Genomic DNA, 18,532 nt, shown 5'->3' with positions numbered 1-18,532 from the left:
TTCAATCCAGCAAGTCACCCCTGGCTGTGTGAGAAGCCATGGGTGTCAGTTTTACCCACATGATCCCCAATCTATTCATACTCCAAAGGCATTATTTGCTTCTTTACAACTTCACACCACCACCACTACCTCCACCACCCGCCAACTCCCCTGGTTCTGATACCAGTTTTTTGTTTTTTTGTTTTAAAGAGGTAGAAATTTCTGCTCTGGCCTCACTCTGGATGGCTCAGACACTGCTCAGCCACAATAGACACAGAGGAGTGTTCCTCACTACCTTCTCACTGTGTAGGTGCCAGGAGACACTTGTATAGGAATAAATGTCACAGATGCATCGTCAAGGTAGTGACTTGTTCTTTATGGTGTTCTCAGAAAGTCCCTCAACAAACAGGGGCTTGATGGCCAGAGCAAAATTGCATCAATGAGTCAAAAAAGGGAGGGGGGGTCCTTTCATTAAGTGCAAAGAACCTCTTCTGTCTCAACAGAAGGAGAACTTGGGAGATAGGGTTCATTTTTTAAGTTGTTCTTCATTTTTTGAGAATTTCATACATGTATATAATAAAATATGATCACATATACCTCCAATTTCCCCTTCCAAATCCCAGCCTATGCCCCTCCCAATTGCATGTCTTTTCATTGAGAACTCACTAAGTCCAGTTAGTCCTGCTGTGAGTGCATGGGGGTGGGACCATCCATTGGAAAAAAGGAAACCTACGAGTGGCTAAATGCTCAGTAAGGAATGACTGTCCCTCCTAGCAGCTATCCATTGCCACTAGCTCCCCAGCAAGGGGTGGGTCTTAGAGAGATCTACCTCACCTATGCAGAGATCGTACTGACCGGATCTCACGCAAGTCATGCAGGTAGCCATAGCTGCGGCAAACTCAAGAGTGAAACAGCCATGCCACATCCAGAAGACAGTGTCTCACACCATTCCTTCACACCCTCCAGACTCTTTTCTTTGGAATGAAATGAACTTCCATTCAGAATTCTCAAAAACAGATATCTTTTCAATTAAATACAGGAGCTGCCCTCAAGGATCACCAGACATTAAAAGGAAATCTTTAATATGAAAGAATAAAACCTTAAAAGGCCAGAGAGAGAGGAAAAAAACAAACTATTTGGGGAGAAGAAAACTACAAATAAATCATTTCTAAGAGCTGAGTAGAAAAAATACACAGAGAGAAAATTAAAAGGAAAATGGAGAGGCAAAATGAAAGGGAAAAAGCTAAAGATATTTTACTATGTGAAAATTTTATAGAAATCAAGTGTACTTAGAAAACAAATTTAAATAAATTCTCAGAATATAAAGCAAAATGATAGGTGAATTAAAAGTTTAAGTTAAGTATCTTTTCAAAAAATACGTATCAAAATAATGTGCTTTAAAAACAAAGAAAATAAAATAAGAAGAAATTATCCAAAAAAAATAATAAAACAGTCATTCTATAATTGGAAGATGTGTTTGGTATAAATTGTCCATCTTAAGCTACGAAACAGAAGAAGGGAAGAGGAGAAGGAGGAGGCTACGAAGAGAGGAGAGGGGAAAGACAGGATTCTCCCCAGGGATCACTACTAAGGAAGTCCAGAACTTGCGAGTCACAGGGCAACCAGGAAACATCATAAGAAAGGGCTAAGAATGGGCCCCAGAACAACATGAAGCACACAAGGAATAGGGTTACATTAGCATCAGACATCTCAGCCTCCAGTGGGAGGAAACTGTAGATCCATGTCAACATTTTTAATTTTAAAAAATGACTTAAAACTGAGCTTTCTATCTCTAATCAGTCAAACAAATGAAAATGCTTTTTTTTTTTTTTAATTCAGGCATATAAGATTTAACAACAGAAGAAAAAAAAACCACAACAACAACAACAAAAAATCCTCCCATGCACCATTATTGAAGAAATGACTCCAAAGTGAGTTTGAATAAAATGGACTTGTAAGTCAAGGGAGAGAAATCTATGAGCTGGGCATGGTGCTGTGCACACACAGTCTCGCTGTTGTGGAGGCCCAGGCAGTGGGACCTGGAGTTCACGCTCAACTGAACTCCACAGCACAAGACACTGACACAAATGAGGGAGCAAAGGAGACAGGGGGTGGGCAGAGGGGAGAGAGAGGACAGGACGAGGAAAGACGTGGGGGAACAGGAGACTCAGCACAAGACTGGAGAACAGAAATGGTGAAGATGAGTGGCGGATCCAGACCTAGAAACCAAACACACAGAGAAAGCAGTTAACTGCTCTTTGGGGTGATTTTTATTTGTTTTGATTTGTTGTTGTTGTTGTTGTTGTTGTTGTTACCTTACCAGAGGAAAATGTTTGGATGGCTTTTCATCACATTTTAAAGATGGAGCAAAAAAACCAAGTACTACCTAAGTCAACATGAATTTTATGTTGACAGCCAAGACCAAGGTAGCAGCTGAAGATGATGGGGTTGTTCCCCCAACAGGTGCTGATTGTGAAGGAAATGACAGGGGAGAGAAACTGACTTCTAATGTCCTCTCCAATCAAATGTCAGGAACAGTGAGTGATTCAATCCTAGGAATGTATCCAATGGCTGTGCTAGGCAGCTCTGCCCAAGTGCCAGAGAAACTGCCGTGACTAATTGTGTAGCAAAGGTTCCATTGCTGTCTCTTCTCAGCAAAACTAGATGTCTCTGTCCACCAGGAAGTCATGTGACAGGGAAAAACTCACCAACCCAAATAGAAGACTCACAACAGCAGAGATGGAAATAGAGGCATGTAAAATTGCAGTCTTAGAGATGGGCTACCCCACTTCTTTTAAAAAAATTAAAATGAGTATTCTTGGGTTTTTTTTGTTTTTGTTTTTAATTTATCTGTGGTGGTTTGAATAAGATACCCGACCCCTATAGTCTCAAGCATTTGTATACCACCCCATTTGATGATGTTGTTTGAGTGCATTTAAGTGATCTGGCCTCCCTGAGTGGATCATCATTCCCAGTTTGATCTCCTTGCTTTCTGCTTGTGGTTTGAGATGTGAGTTCTCCTCTGGTTGCCTCCAGCTCAGGCACTGTGTCTGCTATCTGTTGCTGTGCTGTCCCTGTCATTATGGGACCCTAGCCCTCTGGAAACACAAGCGCAAATAAACTTCCTGCTATAAGTTGCCTGATCATGATATTTTTATCACAGCAATAGAAAAGTAACTAATTTAATATTCAGTCAAATCCTATATGATTTTCACAAGCTTATCATAAGAAAACATCTACAAGAGAAACCAATTGCTGTATTATACATTTATATAAAAGCTTTTTCTATATGTTCTCATGATTCAGGTTTCCTTTTACTCATCGGGTGTGGAACACTACACAAAACGAAACCAAATTGCATTGTTATTGTATTTAGACTTGTTTGTAACACAGATTGAAATCTATAACTTGAATCTTTCTACTGAAGAAGTCTCATGGAAAAAATAGGGACTGGCCAGATGTGAAGAAGTGAAATAATATTTGGATTATGTGGAAGCAAAAATTCACAACAGCGCACTTGGGTGCTTGCACAGAAAACCTGAATTTGATCCTCAACACGTATATTAAAAGGTCAAGTGTACTGGTGCCTGTTAATCCCAGTGCTGGGGAGGCAAGACAGGCATGTCCCTGGGGGCTCAGTGGCCAGCCAGCCTGGCCTACTTGGTGAAGTTCAGGTAAGTGAGAGACCCTGTCTAAAATAATAATAATAAGGTTAAAAGTTCCTGAATAAGAAAACCTGAGTTTGACTCTGGCACTCATGCACACACCACTACACACACACACAGCACACACACCACCACACATCCACACATACCTGCACACACACACAAGGTGTGTTGACAAGACAAAACAGCAGGGAAGAGGGGATGACTTTGGTTGGTAGATTGTAAAGTATCCTACTTCCCAGGTTTCCCAGCGGCAGCTGCTAGTGTTTGCTCTAATCTCACAAAATGGCGGGCACTATACTGACTGAAGCCCTGAATTATTTTCTTCAATGCTCAGCTCAAACTTAAGTACTTAGGGCCTCTTTCCAAGTTGAGAAGCCAGATGCAAAGACAACAAATACATATTCTGTAAAGGACATGGTGGGTAGAGCAGTCCCTGTGTGCAGGACATTATTCTGGAGAGCTATGAGCACCTGCAATTTGGAAATGGTGTTTGAGAAGGGTGAATTATACCCCTGCCACCACTCTTAGGAGCAGAGAGCAGGCATGTGCTACCCTGCATGGCATTTCACAAGCCTGGTACTTGTTAATTAGTGCGTAAGTTAATGTCATCTTATTCCCTGACATGAGGGAAAGATGGGAAACGGACACGGCTCTCAGTTTCACAAGCGTCGACTGGATCTGGGCTTCTCAGCAGCCTGTGTGCTGGGAGAAGCGGAGTGGATAGATTGACTTTCTGAGCTGTGAAAACTGGAGAAAGTTCAATACGTCAGCTGTCAGCATAGGGTCCCTTGCAGGCTCAGGAATTTCAATTTCAAAGTACAAGAGACTGAGATCTGGAAACACAAGATCATCAAACGCTAATGATTCCTGAAGTCTGCTAGGGGCGTGGAAGCAGGTGGGGAGCGATGGCTTGGCGAAGATGCGCCTGGGTTAGGAGTGCTTCTCGCACTGGATTAATTCGGTGGGCGTTTGAAGGAGAGGAGGCAGCCTGAATGGGAAGGAGTGGCTCCCTGAGATATTTCAAAGGCCTAGGAAGGGTCGCTTATTCATGCCTGCTCTGGTCTCTGCTGTTCCCTTGTGAATAGCTGAATCTCCAGGAAGGCAGAATTTCTGAAAAAGCAGTGACCTTCAATGGACAGACAGACAGTTCAAGTCATCTGTTAGAGAACAAAACATGACTTCATAAAATGGGTTTCCCACACACTGTGGATCTGTATTGTTGAGGACTCCCCGCCCCGCTCTGTGTGTGTGTGTGTGTGTGTGTGTGTGTGTGTGTGTGTGTGTGTGTGTGTGTGTGCAGGTGCATGGGTATACATGTGTGTACATGTATGTACATGTGTGTAGATCAGAAAATAACTTCAGATATTACATGGGTCCCAGATGTCCAAACTCAAGTCCTCATGCTCATATGGCAAACATTTTTCTGACAGAGCCATCCTCAGCCAGGATACTTTTGGTTTTGGGTTTTTTTGTTTGTTTGTTTGGTTTGGTTTGGTTTTTGTTTGGGTTTTTTGGTTTTTTGAAGCAGGGTGTCTCTGTGTAGTTTTTGTGCCGGTCCTGGATCTCGATCTGTAGACCAGGCCGGCCTCGAACTCACAGAGATCCACCTGGCTCTGCCTCCCAAGTGCTGCAATTAAAGGTGTGCACTGCCACCACTGCCTGGCTCAGTATACTTTTTATGAATGTAAAAGTTCTACAGGGCCAAAGCAGAGATTTCGGCTGCACATCTTGACACATCTTTGTGCATGTGGCCACTGATGTGATTTTCTACTTTCTGTTGTTGGCCTAGGACTTCACTCAGGAGGTCACTCTACTGTCGAGTAAGTTCCAGTGTCTGCCTGTCTTTGCCTCTCATCTCACCAGAGCTGGCCTTACAGATGTGGCCCACCAGGCTTGCCTCTTACCTGGGGACCTGACCTCAGGCCACGCTTCCAAGGGTGCTTCATCCGCTTGGCCATCTCCCCAGCCCATGGTTCAGCAATAGCATTCATCCTGATCCTGGAACATTCCCCGTTTATACCTGCTGTGCCCACAGATGTCAATTCTGTGCCTTTTGTTCTCAAACGGACTCCAGCTTGTTTTGCTAATTATATTTTATCTCAGATTCTCCCATATTGTTGAAAGTTGCTCATGTCTTGCTATTCTGGAATAGACAGCCAAAAGTACACATTGCAAGAGTTCATTTAGGAGAAAGTCATGAGCAGGCAGCATGGATGTAGGGTGACAGAAATCAGAAACGTGTTTCCTTTGTAGGGACAGGGAATGTGGTTGGTGACCAAAATGGGCTGTGACAGGACTTATGTAGGTGACTGAGACTTGATTCTGTGTTGATCCTGATAGAAGTTACATCAGTGGCCACATGCACTAAGATGTATCAAGATATGCAGTTGAAATCTCTGCTTTGGCCCCACAAAAATTCTACCTATTAAAAATTATCATGGCTGGGGATGGCTCAGTCAGTAAAGTGCTTGTCACATGAGCATGAGAATCTGAGTTTGGATACCCAGGATCCACATAAGAATTCAAGAATGGTGGCACACACCTGTAATACCGTTGCTGGAGAGGCAGAGACAAGAGGATTAGCCAATCAGCCTAGCTAACCAGTGAGCTCTAGTTTCATTGACAGATCTTGTCTCACAAAGAATGTGAACAGCAATTGAGGAAGACACAAACATTAACCTATGGCACACATGTGCACATACACACAAATGCATGCACACACACAATGTGTCATGGTATGGATGATAGTAAAACATACCATCACTTTATTTACTGTAGACTCTTTTAATCAGAAACCTGTGCAGACATGTGCTTCCTACCTGTTTCTTTAGCCTCCTTTATAATTTATGTACTAGATAGGGCTTCCAGGGTCTCTACACAGAGACTTCAGTTCCAATTGCCAGAAGAACATTCCCTGACTTTGCAATGTCTCACCTACAGGTGACACCTACTGATTGATAAAAACATGTAGATAAGATTTTTATTACGTCATCTAGGACAAAGCATCAGGTGACATAACCCCTATCCATTCTCATATCCTAATCTCAAATGAGAAGAAGATTCGCCTCAGAGCCAAGTGAACCCAGGCCTCTGGGTTGAGCATGGAAGACCATCAGGGTTCCACACTGGAACTGACTGTGTCTAAAATGTCATCAAAAATCCATTGCTGTGAAGAGCTAACACCCCAGATTATCATCAGAGTTGGCTGTGGAAGTGGGCATAGCAATGAGTTTCAGCGGATGCTGAGGTCACTTGAGGGTTAAATAAAAATGCCAATCTTTCCATTTTTCCAGCTGACTTTACACAGATGGCAGATGGCATTCTCCCTAAAAGTCTGAAAAATCCAGAAACTTAGATGGAGACCCACACCATCAGTGAGGGAAAGGGGGCTCCTGGATCCCAGAGTGCTGAAATATTTGCCGCTGAGCATCCAGATTGGGAAAGAGATGGGGGACCTTTCAGTTCACGACAAAAGGGTGGAAAGAAGCACAGAAGAAAGCCAGGAGTGAGGAACAGTGAAGGGTGGGGGGACAGCTGGGAAAGGGGAGAGGAGAAGCTTGTCAAACAGGACAGGAGCTGGGCGAGAACAGGAGATTCAAAGCAGGCCGGAATGTCTGCATCCATTTAAGGGCCGGGAGTGTGCTAAGTTAGTTAAAGAAAGTCATCCTCAGGCATTGGAAAAATTCAATTTTCATCACAGCCCTGATGACATTTCCTTTAAGCACCAGATTCAGCAGAGAGATACACCTCCAGGGGAATTTTTTTCTCTCTGCAGTCAGAAGGCCAGATAAGGAAACCCAGTTAAATGTTCTCTTTTCTGCTATGCAAATGTTCTTCCACAACACTAACAAGATAAATATATTTCTGTGAGATACCAAGTTTTCAGAGTCATGAGTTTATTTGTGAAGGTTTCTAGCCATGCTTTGCCTTGTAGCTAAAATTTTTAGAATAACTTTTATTTCTTCTTTGACAATTTCATACATATATACAGTGTATCTTCATAATATGCACCCCAGCTCCCACCTTTCACTCAGGTCCCCCAGAAACTCCCCTCAACAACATGCCCCCTTCTTTATTTCCTCTCTCTCTCTCTCTCTCTCTCTCTCTCTCTCTCTCTCTCTCTCTCTCTCTCTCTCTCTCTGTGTGTGTGTGTGTGTGTGATGGAGTTCAATTAGCACTCCCTACTGGAATGTTGGCTGGTCTCACCGGCTTGATCCTGTGTGGTCTTGGTAGGTGACCATGGTTGTAGTGAATTCATGAGTACAATGGCCAGATCATGTCCAGAAGACAGAATTTCACAGCTTTTCTCCCATCCTCTGGCTCCTATATTCTTTCTGTCTTCTCTTCCACAATGTCCTCTTGGAGGGGTGTTAATATGAATGTCCCATTTAGGGCTGAGCACCCGACAGTCACTTAGCCTCAGCACTTTGACCAGTTATGAGTATCTGCATTGTTAAAAATTTTAAACCATCTTTCCAATGAAAGATCTACTCTCAATGCACAAAGCTTAGAGGTGGAGACTGGGTCTTTTGCTCAGTACATAGCTTTGGGTCACTAGAAATACCATAGAAATGTCTGATAAAGGTGCCTGGGTGAATAAATATCACTTTGCCTGCCCTTCTGCTCAGGCAGAGAAAGTGGCTAGGCCACAGCTATAAAGAACTAGTGAAAGGTCACTTAGTTGGAGACGATATCTGATTATCCACATGTACAGGCCTTCCACTATGCCATGAGTCAGTGGCTAGCTAAGGAAATACTAGGAGAGCACCCTGGATAAATATCAAGTCTTGAACAAACTAGTTAGGACTGAGGCATGCTATTACAATGCAGCCTTATAAAAACTTAAACTCCAGAGCTGGGGAGTAGCTCAGCTGGTAACACATTTATATTACAAGCATGGGTTCAAATCCCCAGAACCATGTATAAAAGCCAGGCATAGGGGCATGTAGTTGTAATCTCAGCACTGGGGGGGGGGGACAGGCACACCCCGGGACTTTCTGTCCTGCCAGCCTCGACTATTTGGTGAGCTGAGGCTAAGAAGAGTATTCTCTTTCCAAAAAAGCAGTGGATGCTATCCGAGAATGACAGCTGGTGCTGTCCTCTGGTCTCCACAGACAGGTGTGCACACACATGCCTGCACACAACACACACAGACATGCACACATATTCTGTTACACACACACACACACACACACACACACACACACACACACACACACAAGAAAAGAAAAAACTCTTTTACCATGTCTCCATCCCTCTTACTCTGACCCTCCCATCTTCCTTCAATGAGGCCCAGTAATCCACCTCATCTCACCATTTTTCATCACAGGTCCTGGGGATTAGGACATAGATGTGCACAAGGTCTGCAGTACTCATTCTACTACAGTGGTTATCACTTTAAATTTGTATATTACTTTTATTTATGTATCTGGAGGGAAGAACATTCCATGATGTCCCTGGGGAGATCCAAGGACAACTTGCAGAAGTCTATCCTCTCATCAGTGGGTCCCAGGGATCCAATTCAGGTTGACAGTCTTGATAGCAAGCATCTTTACCCAGTGAGCCATCTCACTGGCCTAGTTACTACACTTATTCAGGGATTGACTTTACCCAAGTAGTACTACTCAAAAAGCCTGTATCAAATATGCAAGGACTTTTCCCCAAACTTCTTTGATTGTTAGATTTTATTTTTATTTACTTATCTAGGATTTTTAGTATAATTTTAGTATACCTCCTATTCCAGAAGCTCTCCATGCACAGTGTTCTGGGAACTCTTCATATTAGCTGTTAATATTCACAATAGAGGGAAACATCTATAGCCCAGAACCCTCCACATTCTGACTCTGTCTTATAGGAGTCAGTGGCATTTAACAAAGCCCTTGTGAAGAAATAGAAATAAAATAGATTAAGGCAGAAAGAGTGACTGAGAAAGGGGACCAGCCATCACACATCCAAGAGAGAATTCTTGTCAAAACCCAGTAATTTGGTCACAAACTATGTAAGGAGTCCCACTTCACCTGGTTGCACAGTAGTCTTTCCAGAGTTCCCACTAGAAGGTCATGATTGGCATCACTGCCCCCATCTCCATGGTGGTGAGCCTGGGGGTGAAGGGGAGAGGGAAATCAGCTCGGCCAGCTCACCTCTTGAGATGCTCCCTGCTTCACCATGAGCCACAGCCTCTTCCACAGGTAATTTCTCCAGGACAGCCTCAGATTAGGAGAAAGTGATTGCGTTTGCTGGGGTCTGTTTGCCCTCATGGATATGCACTCACTCTCTCTTATTCATACTTCTGTGCAGAGCTATCTACCTCTTCAACAAAAAAAAAAAATCCCTATAGCATGAACAAAATCAAACCAGAAGGCATGTCTAAGTGTTGGAGTGGGTGAGCAAATGGATTTTGTTCCAAAAGTCTCTTTTCTATTTTGCTTTATATTTTATATTTATTCAGTGTGTGTGTGTGTGTGTGTGTGTGTGTGTGTGTGTGTGTGTCTGTAGTTGTGTGTGCACACATGTGCATTCCTATGTGGCATGTGTGTATATGGAGGACAGAGGTCAACTTTTAGAGTCAGATCTCTCCTTCCCACACAGGGCCTCAGAATCAAAGTCAGGGCCTCAGGAGTAATAACAAGAACCTTTATCCATAACACTAGGCCATCTCATTGTTCCCCCAACATTCTCCTTGTTGAAACAAAGGATTTAATAATTATATTTTTCCATAAAAAGCCAGATGGTGAGTCTTTTAGACTTTATGAATCACACAGTCTCTGTTGCCTCTCAACCCTGACGTAGCCTAGAAACACCATAGACAACACGTCAATGAGTGGGCAGTACTTAAAATGAGTGGGTATTACTTGCAATATGTAAATGAGTGGGCACTACTTATGATATGTAAATGAGTGGGCAGTACTTACAACATGTGAATAAGTGGGCATTACTTACAATATGTAAATGAGTGGGCATTACTTACAATATGTCAATGAGTGGGCATTACTTACAATATGTCAACAAGTGGGCATTACTTACAATATGTCAACGAGTGGGCGTTATTTACAATATGTCAACAAGTGGGCGTTACTTACAATATGTCAATGAGTGGGCATAACTTACAATATGACAATAAATGCACATTACTTACAAGCAAAGGCAATGTAGAGATTTGACCTAATCATACCTGCTTTCAATTTGGTCTTTTCTCCTCTCCATTATTTAGAAGTGGGAAACAGAGGAGGAGAATAAGCTGATGAGAACTCATGTAGGAATTCCCAGGAGCCATGGGAAGTGAATGGAGACAGAAAGCACCATCCATTCTTTCCTTCCTCACTCAGGGTGGCCCTGAGGAGTCAGGTAGAGCAAGACCATGGCTTCTGCAACAGCTCAGCTCCCTGTCTCACACTGCACAGCCAATTCCCCTTGGAGAAGAGTCAAGACTTGGATTCATTTCCACTTCAAAGTACCACTGGGCCACAACATGACCATCTCAAGGGATGGGGGCCTCAATTCTCAATATCACTTTCATGAACAACTGGAGTATACCATGGGAGAAGATGAGACAGAGAGGAGAAAAAGGACCCTCAGAATGTAACTGCTTACACTACTGCATATCTATTCCTTCAACAAGGGACCCTAATTATGCCACCAACATAGGCCTAATCATATTTTTTAAGCAAGATTCATTTTTCCAAATACCTATTCCACAAAATCAATGCTGTTGGTTAGTTAGTTAGTTATTGTGAGACAAGGTCTTACTCTTTAGCTTCAAGCTCATCTGTACCTCACTGCATAGCTCAAACTGACCTCAAAATTAAAATCTTACCTCAGCTTCCAGATTGCTGAACTCACATGAATGTGCAACCACACCTGGCTAATCAATGTAATACAAATTGCTAAATGGTCTTATTAATAAAAAAAAAAAAAAACCTGGAGCCAGATATTGGGGTGAAAGCTGAAAGACCAGAGGAATAGAAAAGCCAACCACAAGTTCTTGCCACTAGCTAGGAAACGCTCAGCCCAAGAGAGAGCTATGTCCTGTATACTCCTGCTGTGGGATGTTCTGTATGTCCTGTGGGAGCCCTTCTTGGGTTCTTTGTGGCATTACCCAGCAGGTCCGTATAGAGGATGATTAGGACCATGGGCCTGAGTGCAGGTGTTTGAGATGGTCTGCACTTGGCTGTGCTGGGGGATGGTCTGTATGTCAAGTTGCTCTGATTGGTTAATAAATAAAACCTGATCGGCCGTGGCTAGGCAGGAAAGATAAGCGGGACTAACAGAGAGGAGATATAAAAGGACAGAAAGGCAGAAGGAGACGCTGCAGCCGCCGCAATGACCAGAAAGGCTGCAGCCGCCGCCATGACCAGAGACACTGCAGCCGCCGCCATGACCAGCAGCATGTGAAGACGCCAGTAAGGACAGTTGGCAAGAGGCCTGCCACGGCCATACAGTTTGCAAGCAATATAAGTGTCTGTGTTTATTTGGTTGGGTCTGAGCGGCTGTGGGACTGGCGGGTGACAAAGATTTGTCCTGACTGTGGGCAAGGCGAAAAAATCAAGCTACATACTCCTGCCTTATATACCTTTCTGTGCCCTGCCATCTTACTTCCTCTCTCCACCCAGCTACATCATTTCCTCTTTCTTCCCAGCTCTATCACTTCCTGTCTGTCTATACAGACCTCCAGACCTCTGTGGTTAACTAGCACTGGGATTAAAGGCATGTGCCACTACACCTGGCTCTGTTCCTAGTATGGCCTTGAACTCACAGGGATTGGATGAATCTATGCCTCTTGAAGGCGTGTGCTACCACTGCCTGACCTCTATATTTACTATAGTAGCTGGCTTTTTCCTCTGATGCCCCGGCAAGCTTATTTGTTAGAGCACAAATAAAATATCACAAGTCAATGCAATCCTAACTGTGACAAACAGAGACAGAGCACTTGCCTAGTTTGTGCAAGGCCAGAGATTCAATTGCTAGTAATAGAAAAATTATAATTTTTTTAATAATATATAATAAGTCAATAACAAAACAATTTTTAAATGGTTTAGAAGGAAACAGAACTTGCTGCCAAAGTTGATTACCTAAGTTCAATTCCTGGGACCCACATAGTAGAAAGAGAGAACTGACTCCCACAAGTTGTCCTCTGACCTCTACATGCACACAGTGACACACATTTCTCCCCAACACACACATACACTATAAATAAAAATTATATTAGGGCTGGGGGGATGCTCAGCAGCATGAGTCCATGGCACTGGGTACCAATGAATAAGAAGTGTTCATCTTGTTGCTTGTTAGTTGCACAAGTTAAGTGTTTGTTGCACAAGCAAGGGGACCAGAGTTCAGATTGCTAGAATACAAGTAAAAGCCAGTGTGTGTGGTGGCCCACTTGTAATGCAGAGACAGGATCCAGAGCAAGCTGGGCAGCTGGACTACCTAAAACAGCAAGGTTCGGATCAGCAACAGATGCTGTCTCAATAAATAAGGTATTTCAAAATCCAGGATGGCACCTGACTTCATACACACACACACACACACACACACACACACACACACACACACACACACACACACAGTTACATTCATGGAAATGCATACATACAAATGAAAAATAAGAAGGAAAAATGAATTAAGATTAGCCCTAACTATCTCTGTCTTTTCTTAAATCTAAGATTCTACTAATTACAAGACTTATGCTATTTTACAGACCACAGCAAGCAAAAAAATATCATGATAGTGCATGGCCACTAACCTGCATTCTAGTTTCAGGGATGGGAAAATGTGGGGACATAAAGTACAATTTAAAATCAATGACATATAGTAAAAGTGATGTGAAAGGCAAATAAAATTAGATCCCTAATTCCCACCCTATAAAAAATTATATTCTGAATGGATTAAAGGCCTTTCCGTGGAAAAGAAAAAATCTTTAAAATATTTTGTATGACAAAAAAAATAATAAAATACCAGAGAAAAGGCAAAAGGCAGACCTCAGCTGGGAGAAGAAATTTGCAACATAAAACAAAGAGTGGGTCTGTCCTCAGAATATAAAGGAACCTTACAGATCAATAAGAAGAGAGGAACGGCCCAATGTGAGGGAGGCAACTCACAGAGGAGGGCCAGAGTGGCTTGCAAATGTGTGGGAAGAAGCAGAAAAATGCAGATTGAAGCAATAGCAGTGCACCTACCAGAGTGAGCCACAAGTGTATCATGGTAGGCCTGCCTGCTGCCACACCTTCCTGTCCCTGAAGGACTGTATCCCATAAGCTGTAAGCCAAAACAAATGATTCTTTCCAGACATCGCTTCTTTTCATATATTTGGCCAAGGCTATGAGAAAAGGAACTGATAATAATACTAAAGTTGGTTTTGTTTTTATTTTTAACTCATTTTAGCAATACATCACAGTAATTGGGGTCTTAACCCTGTAGTATCCAGTTGAAGTCCAGTTGAGGACTTCCTGTATTATCTTCTCAACTTTCCTACAAATTCAAAACAAAAAGTTACTTTCATAATTTAAAACGTCATGAACGCGTGAACTGGCTGGTACTGGAGCTTAGGGATAGATCACTTGCCTAGCATACACAAAAAACAAAAAGCTGAGTGGGGTTCAATTCCCAGCACATACCCTATTGCTTATATAAATTGAATTAAGATGATTATCTCCACACCTTCCCAAATTCCTGAAAGGAGTTGAGGATAAACTCAAGGAAACTTGGGGGGCGGGGGCTAAAGAGGATATTCCTTGTTCTTTCAGAGGAGCCAAGTTCAGTCTCCAGCATCCACACTAAGCAGCTCACAACTGCCTGCAATCCACCCCATGGGGTCTGGCCCCTCCCCTGGCTTCTCTGGGCACCTGTATGTAAGTGTCATGTACTCACAGACACAGGTATGTGCACATAAATAAAAATAAATCCCAAACATATGACATAAGTGAACTGAAGAGGAATGCATACATAATGACTCCATTGTGTAAACAACTCAAAAGAAATACCCTTTGTTGTTAATGATACACGGTCAAGCACTAAGTGTACAAAGGCAGGAAAACCAGGCAAAGGAATGGCAACAAATCCAGAACTGAGGAAATTGAAATAGGGTTTCCTTTTTGCTGCTCTGATAAAATGCCTTAACCAAAAGAAACTTGGGAAAGAAAGGGTTTATTTGGCTCACAATTCTAGGTTGCAGTCCATCATAGCAGGGCAGCCACTGTGGCAGGAGCCTGACAGACTAGTCATATCACACGCACAGGTAAGAGCTAGAGAAACAGACGCACACATGCTCATTTGACTGTTGCTTGTGCTCAGCTCCATTTCTTCACTCATACAGTTCAGGGTCCCCTGCCTAGGGAATGGCACTGCCTATAGTGGTTTATGTCCTCTCACATAAATTAATTCTAATGAGACAGCTCCCATCAGACATGCCCACAAGCCAGCCAATCCCTCATTGAGACTTTCTTCTCAAGTAAATGGAGTTGACAATCAAGGCTAAGCATCACTTGACAGAGGAGTAGCTGCTAAGCATGATGATACTTGTCAGATGAGTTTGGCGACTGTGTTTGTTAATCATGCCTGTCAATTTGACTGGATCTGAAATCAACTAGGAAATGAGCTGCTTGAGCACATTTGCAAGGAAGTTTCTCGGTCAAGCTATATCAGGCGAAACACCCACCCTAAACGTGGATGGCACCGCCTGTGGTAGTTCAGACTTTAGAGTCTGTTTCCCTTCCCATCTCCCTGACATATTCATCTACCCTGTTTTCCAGTTCATCTACGCTGCTGCTGCTGTTGCTGCTGTCGCTGCCACTGCCACTGCCACCGTAGCCACCAATGTTGCTACATTTCTTCATTGACATCAGAATCCAGCTTCTTCAGCTTTCAACACAAAGAGAAATGTTTCTTCAGAAATCCTCCAGTCTTTAGTTTCAGTAGGACTGCTGAGGTATCTAGCCTGAGGACTAAGCAGCTACCAGATTCCCAGGCTCTCCTGAATGCAGACAGTGCTGGAGAAGCCAACCTAACCAATTCTCTCGGTTCTGTTCCTCTGGAGAACCCTGACTGATACAGTGAGTACAGAGATATTTATTATTGACTATACCTGTCTGCCTATACTATATTCCAAATTAAAAACAAAACCCTTGAAAAAGCTAAAGGGGCATAAGGATGGAACTCCAGGACTAGATCGAGTGGATTGAATCTTCAACCTGTTACACTGTCACTTTCTGAGCCTCTGTTCCTCATCAGCTAAATAGAGGAGGTAATAGTTGTCACATGGTAGTGTGCCCACATGAACTTAGTAAGGTGGGGCAGGCGATGCTCTTAGCAGAGTGACTGTCATGGGCAGAGTACATTATGAATAGGTAAGCATACTTACTTTTAGTCTCCAACTTTTTCTCTCTTTTCCTTCCCAATCCCCACCCTTCACATGCCTACACACACACACACACACACACACACACACACACACACACACACACACACACACTAGTCTCTGTGGTAGTGTTTAAAGTATATATATAAAATATGTACCTATATAAAAATATATAAATAAACATAAAGTCATTTTATAAATTCATCAGTTGCTTCTAAGTGAAAGACAATGTTCCGGGTTAGTAGGTACACAGATATCACAGTAAAGCCATGATAACTTGAAGATATTCATTACGAAGGAGAGAATGTAGAGCTTGATGGAACCACAGGAGAGGGTCACACAAACATCCTAATGCAGAAGACAGTGGCCCCAGGGCTTCACGAGTGAGGAGCAGAAAGCACCTAGTGAGCAAAGGTTAGGTGTTTTGTGTGCCAACAGCTGGCCGTGGTTTTGTGGTTGCTGAACTGTTGAATGCCACAATGAGGAATGGAAGATGTCACAGGAATCACAGGGAATAAAAATGGATTTCAAACCAGAGCCACATCACAAGGAAATAGAAAGATCAGGCTAAAATACATCTTAACTTAATCCTAAGGGAAGGGGAGGTTCTGAGGAATGGAAATGCAAGGCAGACCAGGACAGAGTGGGGATGGTTTGGTGTGTGGCAGAGACATTTAGGGTACCGCAGGGGATTTTGATAGATTCACAGCCAGGAACAAAAGAATGTAATGTTTTCCTTTGCCTAATACCCCCTCACCATACCACTGCCAGGCCACTGCAGGGCAGGAGAGATGAGGAGCTTTGGCAGCTGGGTGTAGATATTAGCCTTAACAACTCTTTATTGACCACTGCACAAGAGCTCAAATCTCAGTGGTTAAACTGGACCGGAGATGTGGCTCAGCAGTTAAGACATGGCTGTTCTTCCAGGGGACCCAGGTTCGATTGTCAGGACACACATGGCAACACATCATCCATTTGACTCCAGTTCCAGGAGATGAAGGCCCTCTTCTGGCTTCAGAGGGTATGTGCACAATGATGCACAAAAGTACATACAGGCAAAACATCCATACACAGAAAAGTAGTAATTTACTTTTGAATCTCAATGATAAAGTTAAAGTATGAGGCTGCTGCTCCAGCCACAAGTCCTTTGCCCCACTCTCCCTTGCCCCAAGGACTCAGGAAAAAGGAAATACAATATGGCATGGAAGTCATCCCTGTGGACTGGACCCTGGTAGCATGGAAGGGGAAGAGGATGCTGTTTAGAGCCATAGACATTCACAGCATCCCCTAGTGGAATGGAGTTAGTCAGATGTCCTGGAATTAACCAAACATTCTTTCTTTTTTTTTTTTTAAGGCACGAGGGTGTAAGCAGAGGCAGCAGGGCTGGACAAATGTAGGATTGTTGTGTAGGGAAGTGCTTTCATTTCCGGTCCTATGGAATAAAACTGGCTGTAGAAGGCTGCTTCTTACTGAGACTACCCCGACTCCTACCCATCCAATTCCCACAATCCTACAAAACTCCTGTGCAGGCCTGAAGCACCGGAAACGGGCAAGGGGCAGGGAAGAGCTCACAGCTTCCATGAGCAATGCAAAGCTCATCTGTTTCCAATCAAATGGGGGATAGATCTCAAAACAGAAAGCCCTGGTATGGGAAGAGATTTCTGAGAGAAATATGGCTGCACCCTCCCTTCATCAAAGACTCTTCTGTCGTTTCACCAAATAGGATGCACCTGCTTTGTCTCCAGCCAGCACTAGACCCCTCGTTTCTCCCAAGCCCACTCCCCACCTTTGTTTCCACATCTTTTTTAAACTACTCTTTGATTATGGTTATTTTATCTGGGGTCAGTGCTCAGTCAACTGTTAAATAAATTGCAAATTCTACAAAACACAGCCAGCAGAGCCATTTCTAACTGTAATGCCACAACTTCCAGCAAAATTACATCTGGCTACAATACCATTCATATGCATAAATTATACCGCCTCTGATTATCTTAAGGAAAATTCAGCCATTAAACTTATTTTATAGACACAGAACCAGGGGGAGCACCAGAAAGAATGTGTATATTCTGAAAAAGAAAAAAAAAAGTCATGGGGAAGCCGAAAGAAACAAAGCATAATTGGCAAACCTCATCCCCCCGCAGTTCTGTCTAATGGGCTCTGTCTCTCCTGATTTTCCATGGCCACCCACCACTGACATGCACACCACAGCAGGGGAAAGGGGGCTAGGGAGCTGGCTGCATGTGGTTAGGACAGACTGAGGATGGATCCTCACTCCACACGTGTCCCCAGAGGGAAAGGCTCTCTGGGTGCACATCAATCGAAACTCAGACTTAGCACAGGCATAAATCCAAACTCTACCCAGGAGGACAGGCGGGATGGTTTCTGAGGCTGGTGCAGCATCTCTGCAAGAAGAGCTCAAAATGCATCGAAGCTTAGTCTACAGACCTGCCTCTCTTGGGTGTATGGGTCCAATGCAAATGAAGAAAACACAAGTAATAATGAATTGCTTTTTTATATATACTGAGTAGCTATCATT

Source organism: Peromyscus maniculatus, chromosome 8 (assembly GCF_049852395.1).
Source record: "Peromyscus maniculatus bairdii isolate BWxNUB_F1_BW_parent chromosome 8, HU_Pman_BW_mat_3.1, whole genome shotgun sequence".
Taxonomy (NCBI): Eukaryota; Metazoa; Chordata; class Mammalia; order Rodentia; family Cricetidae; genus Peromyscus; species Peromyscus maniculatus.
This window is presented reverse-complemented; position numbering follows the sequence as displayed.